At 43.1% G+C, this 12,500-nt stretch overlaps 1 pseudogene; it reads right to left on the bottom strand.

Annotated features, from left to right (window-relative positions):
* The window catches only part of LOC135534480 (cysteine-rich secretory protein LCCL domain-containing 1-like), a 13,956-nt pseudogene extending 10,060 nt beyond the window's left edge, over nt 1-3,896 (bottom strand).
* Between the last annotated feature and the right edge of the window lie 8,604 nt (nt 3,897-12,500).

Raw genomic sequence — 12,500 nt, 5'->3', positions numbered from 1 at the left:
CTACCTAACCCATTGAGTCAGGTGTAACCCCTAACTAACCCATTGAGTCAGGTGTAACCCCTATCTAACCCATTGAGTCAGGTTTAACCCCTAACTAACCCATTGAGTCAGGTGTAACCCCTATCTAACCCATTGAGTCAGGTGTAACCCCTATCTAACCCATTGAGTCAGGTGTAACCCCTATCTAACCCATTGAGTCAGGTGTAACCCCTATCTAACCCATTGAGTCAGGTGTAACCCTATCTAACCCATTGAGTAGGTGTAACCCCTATCTAACCCATTGAGTCAGGTGTAACCCCTATCTAACCCATTGAGTCAGGTGTAACCCCTATCTAACCCATTGAGTCAGGTTTAACCCCTATCTAACCCATTGAGTCAGGTGTAACCCCTATCTAAGGGTCTTACTTGGGTGAGTAGTTGCAGACCAGGTAAACAGCTTTAGCCAAGTTCTGACCCCACACGTTCATGTTGTAGCAAATGTTGATGGCACAGCCTATCCTGCTGCTGGTGGCCCACACCAACTACACACACACACACACACACACACACACACACACACACACACACACACACACACACACACACACACACACACACACACACACACACACACACACACACACACACACACACACACACACACACACACACACACACACACACACACAGAGAGATCAGATGGCGCCCGATAAACATGTTAGCCTTGTTAAGTTAATAATGAGTTACAAGTTTTTAAAATGGTATGTTTCCCCCTATTTTCTGACTTTTGGTTTGATCTGCTGCCTACCTGTGTGTAGTGTGTGCAGACCGGGCCGGAACATCTAAAGGGGCAGTAGGGGTCACATTCCTGGGGGTAAGGGAAGGAATAGTCCTTCACCTCATCATACCAGGCCTGCACATGGGAAGTAGGGGGGCGTGGCCTGGACACAGACATACACTGATACATGTAACTTTTACAAGGACAGGATTATGTTTCAAATGGGGCCCTATTCCCTATGTAGTGCACTACTTTAGACCAGAGCACTATGGCACCCTATTCCCTATATAGTGCACTACTTTAGACCAGAGCCCTATGGGTTCCTATTTCCTATATAGTGCACTGCTTTAGACCAGAACCCTATGGGACCCTATTCCCTATATAGTGGACCCTATTCCCTATGTAGTGCACTACTTTAGACCAGAGCCCTATTCCTTATAGTGCACTACTTTAGATCAGAGCCCTATGGGGCCCTATTCCCTATATAGTGCACTACTTTAGGCCAGAGCCCTATGGGACCCTATTCCCTATATAGTGCACTACTTTAGATCAGAGCCCTATGGGGCCCTATTCCCTATATAGTGCACTACTTTAGATCAGAGCCATATGGGACCCTATTCCCTATATAGTGCACTACTTTAGGCCAGAGCCCTATGGGACCCTATTCCCTATATAGTGCACTACTTTAGACCAGAGACATATTCCCTATATAGTGCACTACTTTAGATCAGAGACCTATGGGGCACTATTCCCTATATAGTGCACTACTTTAGATCAGAGCCCTATGGGACCTATTCCCTATATAGTGCACTACTTTAGATCAGAGCCCTATGGGACCCTATTCCCTATATAGTGCACTACTTTAGGCCAGAGCCCTATGGGACCCTATTCCCTATATAGTGCACTACTTTAGACCAGAGACCTATTCCCTATATAGTGCACTACTTTAGATCAGAGACCTATGGGACCCTATTCCCTATATAGTGCACTACTTTAGATCAGAGCCCTATGGGGCCCTATTCCCTATATAGTGCACTACTTTAGATCAGAGCCCTATGGGGCCCTATTCCCTATATAGTGCACTACTTTAGACCAGAACCCTATGACACCCTATTCCCTATATAGTGCACTACTTTAGACTAGAGCCCTATGGAACCCTATTCCCTATAGAGTGCACTACTTTAGACCAGAGCCCTATGGCACCCTATTCCCTATATAGTGCACTACTATAGACCAGAGCCCTATGGCACCCTATTCCCTATATAGTGCACTACTTTAGACCAGAGCCCTATGGCACCCTATTCCCTATATAGTGCACTACTTTAGACCAGAGCCCTATGGCACCCTATTCCCTATATAGTGCACTACTTTAGACCAGAGCCCTATGGCACCCTATTCCCTATATAGTGCACTACTTTAGACCAGAGCCCTATGGCACCCTATTCCCTATATAGTGCACTACTTTAGACCAGAGCCCTATGGCACCCTATTCCCTATATAGTGCACTACTTTAGACCAGAGCCCTATAGCACCCTATTCCCTATATAGTGCACAACTTTAGCCCAGAGCCCTATGGCACCCTATTCCCTATATAGTGCACAACTTTAGCCCAGAGCCCTATGGCACCCTATTCCCTATATAGTGCACTACTTTAGACCAGAACCCTATGACACCCTATTCCCTATATAGTGCACTACTTTAGACCAGAGCACTATGACACCCTATTCCCTATATAGTGCACTACTTTAGACCAGAGCCCTATGGCACCCTATTCCCTATATAGTGCACTACTTTAGACCAGAGCCCTATGGCCAGGGCCAATAGTAAATAAGGTGCCATTTGGAACGTTCAGAGTTCTCACAGATATGCAATGGTTTTGTGTTTCATTACTCAATACAAACATACAATATAATATACTGAAAATATGTCTTTATGGGGATGCAATGTTGTTGCTGCGTTGTCACATGCGAATACAGCAAAAATCAATGTCATGTTTCATTTGTTCACCGATCAATCAATGAATCATTCAACCATGTCCCTGTTTACCATCCCCAGTGCGCTCCCAGGTTCTGTCCTATCTGGGGGAGCAGACCAGCCGGACCGTGTTCCCAAAGACAAGTCTCAGCCCACTCCTCGGCCGTACGCTCTAACTCTGTGTCCCACTCCTGCAGAGAGAGGGAGAGAGAGAGAGACAAGACAGGACACCGTTTACACAGGAAGCCCAGTTCTGATCTGCTTTCCACTAATTGGTTCTTTTGACCAATCACATCAGATCTTTTCACATCAGATCTTTTTCAGAGTTGATCTGATTGGTCAAATGTGAAAAATAAGATCATGAAATGAGTTTTAACACATCATTTTCCACAGAGTACACTGATGACAACAGGACTATACACCACAGAGTACACTGATGACACCAGGACTATACTCCACAGAATACACTGATGACACCAGGACTATACTCCACAGAATACAATGATGACAACATAGCTATACTCTACAGAGAATACTGATGACAACATAGCTATACTCTACAGAGTACTGTATACTAGAGGTCGACCGATTCATTGGAATGACCGATTCATTCCCAAAGATCGGAAAGCTGCCGCGGTCATCCCCTCTTCAAATGGGGTGACACTCTAGACCCAAACTTCTACAGACCTATATCTATCCTACCCTGTCGTTCTAGGGTCTTCAAAAGCCAAGTTAACAAACAGATTACTGACCATTTCGAATCTCACCGTACCCTCTCCACTATGCAATCTGGTTTCAGAGCTGGTCATGGGTGCACCACAGCCGCGCTCAAGGTCCTAAACGATATCTTAACCGCCATCGATAAGATACATTACTGTGCATCACCAAGGCTTTTGGATCTGTCAATCACCACATTCTTATCAGCAGACTCGACAGCCTTGGTATCTCAAATGATTGCCTCGCCTGGTTCACCAACTACTTCTCTGACAGAGTTCAGAGTGTCAAATCGGAGGGCCTGTTGTCCAGACCTCTGGCCGTCTCTATGGGGGTGCCACAGGGTTCAATTCTCGGGCCGACTCTCTTTTCTGTATACATCAATGATGTTGCTCTTGCTGCTGGTGATTCTCTGATCCTCCTCTACGCAGACGTCACCATTCTGTACCATTCGCTACACTCGCATTAACATCTGCTAACCATGTGTATGTGACAAATAAAATCTGATTTGACCATTCTGTATACTTCTGGCCACTCCTTGGACACTGTGTTAACTAACCTCCAGACGAGCTTCAATGCCATACAACTCTCCTTCCGTGGCCTCCAACTGCTCTTACATGCAAGTAAAACTAAATGCATGCTATTCAATTGATCACTGCCCGCACCTGCTCGCCCATCCAGCATCACTACTCTGGACGGTTCTGACTTAGAATACGTGGACAACTACAAATACCTGGGTGTCTGGTTAGACTGTAAACTCTCCTTCCAGACTCTCATTAAGCATCTCTAATCCAAAATGAAATCTAGAAAAGGCTTCCTATATCGCAACAAAGCATCCTTCACTCATGCTGCTAAACATGCCCTCGTAAAACTGCCCATCCTACCGATCCTCGACTTCGGTGATGTCATTTACAAAATAGCCTCCAATACCCTACTCAACAAACTGGATGCAGTCTATCACAGTGCCATCCGTTTTGTCACCAAAGCCCCATACACTACCCACCATTGCGACCTGTACGCTCTCGTTGGCTGGCCCTTCCTTCATACTCGTCGCCAAACCCACTGGCTACAGGTTATCTACAAGTCTCTGCTAGGTAAAGCCCCGCCTTATCTCAGCTCACTGGTCACCATAGCAGCACCCACTCGTAGCATGCGCCCCAGCAGGTATATTTCATTGTTCACTCCCAAAGCCAATTCCTCCTTTGGTCGTCTTTCCTTCCAGTTCTCTGCTGCCCATGACTGGAATGAATTGCAAAAATCTCTGAAGCTGGAGACTCACATCTCCCTCACTAACTTTAAGTAACAGCTGTTAGAGCAGCTTACAGATCACTGCACCTGTACATAGCCCATCTGTAAACAGCCCATCTACCTACCTCATCCCCATACTGGTATTTATTTATTTATTTTGCTCCTTTGCACCCCAGTATCTCTACCTGCACATTCATCTTCTGCCGATCTACCATTCCAGTGTTTAATTGCTATATTGTAATTACTTCGCCACCATGGCCTATTTATTCCCTTAACTCAATAAAATGCAAATTAATTACTTAAAAATCATACCATGTGATTTTCTGGATTTTTGTTTTGGATTCCGTCTCTCACAGTTGAAGTGCACCTATGATAAAAATTACAGACCTCTACACGCTTTGTAAGTAGGAAAACCTGCAAAATCGGCAGTGTATCAAAAACTTGTTCTCCCCACTGTATGTATGTATAGATATATATATAGATATATGTATTGAGAGAGATGAGACTAAACCCAGGAGTGTTTTCCCTATTGATTGAGGTTTTTTAAAAATTGCAAATGTGAAGCAGGCTGTTATCCCTTTAAGCAATGCCTTCCTTCTAGAGTTGGGACTAGAGAGGGGACTAGAGAGGGGACTAGAGAGGAGACTAGAGAGGAGACAAGAGAGGGTTGTAGAGAGGGTTGTAGAGAGGGTTGTAGAGAGGGGTCTAGAGAGGGGACTAGAGAGGAGACTAGAGAGGAGACAAGAGAGGGTTGTAGAGAGGGGTCTAGAGAGGGTACTATAGAGGGGACTAGATAGGGGTCTAGAGAGGGGTCTTGAGAGGGTTGTAGAGAGGGGTCTAGAGAGGGGACTAGAGAGGTTACTATAGAGGGGTCTAGAGAGGGGTCTAGAGAGGGGACTAGAGAGGGGTCTAGAGAGGGGACTAGAGAGGGGACTAGAGAGGGTACTATAGAGGGGTCTAGAGAGGGGTCTAGAGAGGGGACTAGAGAGGAGACAAGAGAGGGGTCTAGAGAGGGGTCTAGAGATGGGACTAGAGAGGGGACTAGATAGGGGTCTAGAGACGGGTCTAGAGAGGGGACTAGAGAGGGGACTAGAGAGGGGACTAGAGAAGGGACTAGAGAGGGGTCTAGAGAGGAGACAAGAGAGGAGACAAGAGAGGGTACTAGAGAGGGGACTAGAGAAGGGACGAGAGAGGGGACTAGAGAGGGGACTAGAGAAGGGACTAGACAGGGGACTAGAGAGGGGTCTAGAGAGGGGACTAGAGAGGGGTCTAGAGAGGGGTCTAGAGAGGGGACTAGAGAGTGTACTATAGAGGGGTCTAGAGAGGAGACAAGACAGGAGACAAGAGAGGGGACTAGAGAGGGGACTAGAGAAGGGACTAGAGAGGGGACTAGAGAGGGGACTAGAGAAGGGACTAGAGAGGGGACTAGAGAGGGGACTAGAGAAGGGACTAGAGAGCGGACTAGAGAAGGGGCTAGCGATTGGTCTCAGCTCAACTCTCTTTCAGTTTGCCCTTTTCTCCTCTGTTCTGCGTTATGAAATGCAAGTCTAGTCTGGTCAGAAGCCAAAAATATCAGGTTCCATTTCTGGGGTTTTGTGGGGGACTGTAGAAAACAGGTGATCATCTAACTGCGACATTGACCTACATTCTGGCTACTTCCACAATGTATTTTTAAACACATGGAGTTGTAATTATTTTAGAGTATATGCGTTACTTCAAACGCACACCGTTACTTTCACCTTGAGTGTGGGACACCCAGTCCTGACATTTGTCGAAATTTGAGTGTGTGTTTGTGTGTATGTGTGTGCATGTGCGTGTGTGTGTGTGTGTGTGTGTGTGTGCATGTGTGTGTGTGTGTGTGCTTATTTTTGTGTGTGTGTAAATCTGGCTGAAGGTTTCAGAGCTTAAACATTTCACATATTCAGCTCTGGAAGTCCCACAGCACAGCCATCACTAACCCTTACTGTAAATCTACACCAATACCAGCCATCACTAACCCCTACTATAAATCTACTCCAATACCAGCCATCACTAACCCTTACTGTAAATCTACACCAATACCAGCCATCACTAACCCCTACTGTAAATCTACACCAATACCAGCCATCACTAACCCCTACTGTATATCTACACCAATACCAGCCATCACTAACCCTTACCCCGACTGTAAATATACTCCAATACCAGCCATCACTAACCCTTACTGTAAATCTACACCAATACCAGCCATCACTAACCCCTACTGTAAATCTACACCAATACCAGCCATCACTAACCCATACTGTAAATCTACTCCAATACCAGCCATCACTAACCCCTACTATAAATCTACACCAATACCAGCCATCACTAACCCTTACCCCTATTGTAAATCTACACCAATACCAGCCATCACTAACCCCTACTGTAAATCTATTCCAATACCAGCCATCACTAACCCTTACTGTATATCTACTCCAATACCAGCCATCACTTACCCTTACTATAAATCTACAACAATACCAGCCATCACTAACCCCTACTGTAAATCTACACCAATACCAGCCATCACTAACCCCTACTGTAAATCTACACCAATACCAGCCATCACTAACCCATACTGTAAATCTACACCAATACCAGCCATCACTAACCCATACTGTAAATCTACTCCAATACCAGCCATCACTAACCCCTACTATAAATCTACACCAATACCAGCCATCACTAACCCTTACCCCTATTGTAAATCTACACCAATACCAGCCATCACTAACCCCTACTGTAAATCTATTCCAATACCAGCCATCACTAACCCTTACTGTATATCTACTCCAATACCAGCCATCACTTACCCTTACTATAAATCTACAACAATACCAGCCATCACTAACCCCTACTGTAAATCTACACCAATACCAGCCATCACTAACCCCTACTGTAAATCTACACCAATACCAGCCATCACTAACCCATACTGTAAATCTACACAAATAGCAGCCATCACTAACCCTTACTATAAATCTACACCAATACCAGCCATCACTAACCCTTACCCTTACTGTAAATCTACACCAATACCAGCCATCGCTAACCCCTACTGTAAATCTACTCCAATAACAGCCATCACTAACCCCTACTGTAACTCTACTCCAATACCAGCCATCACTAACCCTGACCTGTACTGTAAATCTACACCAATACCAGCCATCACTAACCCCTACTGTAAATCTATTCCAATACCAGCCATCACTAACCCTTACTGTATATCTACTCCAATACCAGCCAGCACTTACCCTTACTATAAATCTACAACAATCCCAGCCATCACTAACCCCTACTGTAAATCTACACCAATAACAGCCATAACTAACCCTACTGTAAATCTACACCAATACCAGCCATCACTAAACCTTACTGTAAATCTACACCAATACCAGCCATCACTAACCCTTACCCCTACTGTAAATCTACTCCAATACCAGCCATCACTAACCCTTACTGTAAATCTACACCAATACCAGCAATCACTAACCCCTACTGTAAATCTACACCAATAGCAGCCATCACTAACCCCTACTGTAAATCTACTCCAATACCAGCCATCACTAACCCCTACTGTAAATCTACTCCAATACCAGCCATCACTTACCCTTACCCCTACTATAAATCTACTCCAATACCAGCCATCACTAACCCTTACTGTAAATCTGCACCAATACCAGCCATCACTAACCCCTACTGTAAATCTACACCAATACCAGCCATCACTAACCCCTACTGTAAATCTACACCAATACCAGCCATCACTAACCCTTACTGTAAATCTACACCAATACCAGCCATAACTAACCCCTACTGTAAATCTACTCCAATACCAGCCATCACTAACCCTGACCTGTACTGTAAATCTACACCAATACCAGCCATCACTAACCCCTACTGCAAATCTACTCCAATACCAGCCATCACTAACCCTTACTGTAAATCCACACCAATACCAGCCATCACGAACCCTTACTGTAAATCTACACCAATACCAGCCATCACTAACCCTTACCCCTACTGTAAATCTACTCCAATACCAGCCATCACTAACCCTAACTGTAAATCTACACCAATACCAGCCATCACTAACCCCTACTGTAACTCTACTGCAATACCAGCCATCACTAACCCCTAATGTAAATCTACTCCAATACCAGCCATCACTAACCCTTACTGTAAATCTACTCCAATACCAGCCATCACTAACCCTGACCAGTACTGTAAATCTACACCAATAGCAGCCATCACTAACCCCTACTGTAAATCTACTCCAATACCAGCCATCACTAACCCTTACTGTATATCTACTCCAATACCAGCCATCACTTACCCTTACTATAAATCTACAACAATCCCAGCCATCACTAACCCCTACTGTAAATCTACACCAATACCAGCCATAACTAACCCCTACTGTAAATCTACACCAATACCAGCCATCACTAAACCTTACTGTAAATCTACACCAATACCAGCCATCACTACCCCTTACCCCTACTGTAAATCTACACCAATACCAGCCATCACTAACCCCTACTGTAAATCTACACCAATAGCAGCCATCACTAACCCCTACTGTAAATCTACACCAATGCCAGCCATCACTAACCCCTACTGTAAATCTACACCAATACCAGCCATCACTAACCCTGACCTCTACTGTAAATCTACACCAATACCAGTATCACTAACTCCTACCGTAAATCTACTCCAATACCAGCCATCACTTACCCTTACAGTACAGGTCAGGGTTAGTGATGGCTGGTATTGGAGTAAATTTAAATCTACACCAATACCAGCCATCACTATCCCTTACTGTAAATCTACACCAATACCAGCCATCACTAACCCTGACCTGTACTGTAAATCTACACCAGTACCAGCCATCACTAACCCCTACTGTAAATCTACTCCAATACCAGCCATCACTAACCCCTACTGTAAATCTACTCCAATACCAGCCATCACTAACCCTGACCTGTACTGTAAATCTACACCAATACCAGCCATCACTAACCCTTACTGTAAATCTACACCAATACCAGCCATCACTAACCCTGACCTGTACTGTAAATCTACACCAATACCAGCCATCACTAACCCCTACTGTAAATCTACTCCAATACCAGCCATCACTAACCCCTACTGTAAATCTACTCCAATACCGGCCATCACTAACCCTGACCTGTACTGTAAATCTACACCAATCCCAGCCATCACCATCCCTTACTGTAAATCTACACCAATAACAGGGTTTAAAATATACCCCCACTCCTTCCCTCAATCACATCTCCCCAGAAACAACCTCTGTTCTCCACATTAGTCCTGAGTGTAACACCTGCCCAGCAACAGTAACTACCAGGATGTCTGCTGGGGCTGGATTAACTCTGTTACATAGCAGAAAGTTGAAGACTTATATATATATATATATATATACACTATTTATGACCAGAGCTCATACCATTTGGGACGCAGACCCAAGAGTTGACAATGACAAAACGATGAGAAGAGATGAGATGGGAAGAGAGGAGTACACATTACACAGTAACACATTAACACAGTAACACATTACACAGTTACACATTAACACAGTAACACAGTACACATTACACATTACACAGTAACACAGTAACACAGTAACACATTACACAGTAACACAGTAACACAGTACACAGTAACACATTAACACAGTAACACAGTAACACAGTAACACAGTAACACATTAAACAGTAACACAGTAACACAGTAGCACATTACACAGTAACACAGTACACATTACACAGTAAGACATTAACACAGTAACACATTACACAGTAACACAGTAACACAGTAACACAGTAACACAGTAACACATTACACAGTAACACAGTAACACAGTACACAGTAACACATTAACACAGTAACACAGTAACACAGTAACACAGTAACACATTAAACAGTAACACAGTAACACAGTAGCACATTACACAGTAACACAGTAACACAGTAACACATTAACACATTAACACATTACACAGTAACACATTACACAGTAACACAGTAACATATTACACAGTAACACAGTAACACATTACACATTACACATTACACAGTTACACATTACACAGTAACACATTAACACATTACACAGTAACACAGTAACACAGTAACACAGTAACACATTACACAGTAACACAGTAACACATTACACAGTAACACATTAACACAGTAACACAGTAACACAGTAACACATTACACAGTAACACAGTAACACAGTAACACAGTAACACATTCCACATTAACACAGTAACAAAGTAACACATTAACACATTACACCGTAACACATTACACATTACACAGTAACACAGTAACACAGTAACACAGTAACACATTACACAGTAACACAGTAACACATTAACACATTACACCGTAACACATTACACATTACACAGTAACACAGTAACACAGTAACACAGTAACACAGTAACACAGTAACACATTAACACATTACACGTAACACATTACACATTACACAGTAACACAGTAACCCAGTAACACAGTAACACATTACACAGTAACACATTACACAGTAACACAGTAACACAGTAACACATTACACAGTAACACAGTAACACATTACACATAACACAGTAACACAGTAACACAGTAACACATTAAACAGTAACACAGTAACACAGTAGCACAGTAACACTGTAACACAGTAACACAGTAACACAGTAACACATTACACAGTAACACAGTAACACAGTAACACAGTAACACATTAACACATTACACAGTAACACAGTAACACAGTAACACAGTAACACAGTAACACATTAACACAGTAACACATTACACAGTAACACAGTAACACAGTAACACAGTAACATATTACACAGTAACACAGTAACACATTACACATTACACAGTAACACATTACACAGTAACACATTAACACATTAACACATTACACAGTAACACAGTAACATATTACACAGTAACACAGTAACACAGTAACACATTACACATTACACAGTAACACAGTAACACAGTAACACATTACACAGTAACACATTACACAGTAACACATTACACAGTAACACATAACACATTACACAGTAACACAGTTACACATTACACAGTAACACAGTAACACATTACACAGTAACACATTACACATTACACAGTAACACAGTAACACATTACACAGTAACACAGTAACACATTACACAGTAACACAGTAACACAGTAACACAGTAACACATTACACAGTAACACATTACACAGTAACACAGTAACACAGTAACACAGTAACACATTAACACATTACACAGTAACACATTACACAGTAACACAGTAACATATTACACAGTATTACACAGTAACACAGTAACACAGTAAAACAGTAACACAGTAACACAGTAACACAGTAACACAGTCACATAGTAAAACATTACACAGTAACACATTACACAGTAACAATATTGCCCAGTACATAACCCAGTACATAACCCAGTACATAACCCAGTACACAACCCAGTACATAACCCAGTACATTGCCCAGTACATTGCCCATTACATTGCCCAGTACATTGCCAAGTACATAACCCAGTACATTGCCCATTACATAACCCAGTACATTTCCCAGATCATAACCTAGTACATAACCCAGTACATTGTCCAGTACATAACCCAGTATATAACCCAGTACATAACCCAGTACATTGCCAAGTACATAACACAGTACATAACCCAGTACATTGTCCAGTACATAACCCAATACATAACCCAGTACATT

This window comes from Oncorhynchus masou, unplaced genomic scaffold, assembly GCF_036934945.1.
Source record: "Oncorhynchus masou masou isolate Uvic2021 unplaced genomic scaffold, UVic_Omas_1.1 unplaced_scaffold_3477, whole genome shotgun sequence".
Lineage (NCBI taxonomy): Eukaryota > Metazoa > Chordata > Actinopteri > Salmoniformes > Salmonidae > Oncorhynchus > Oncorhynchus masou.
Note: the sequence above shows the minus strand (reverse complement) of the source record. Positions and strands in the feature narration are given on the sequence as shown.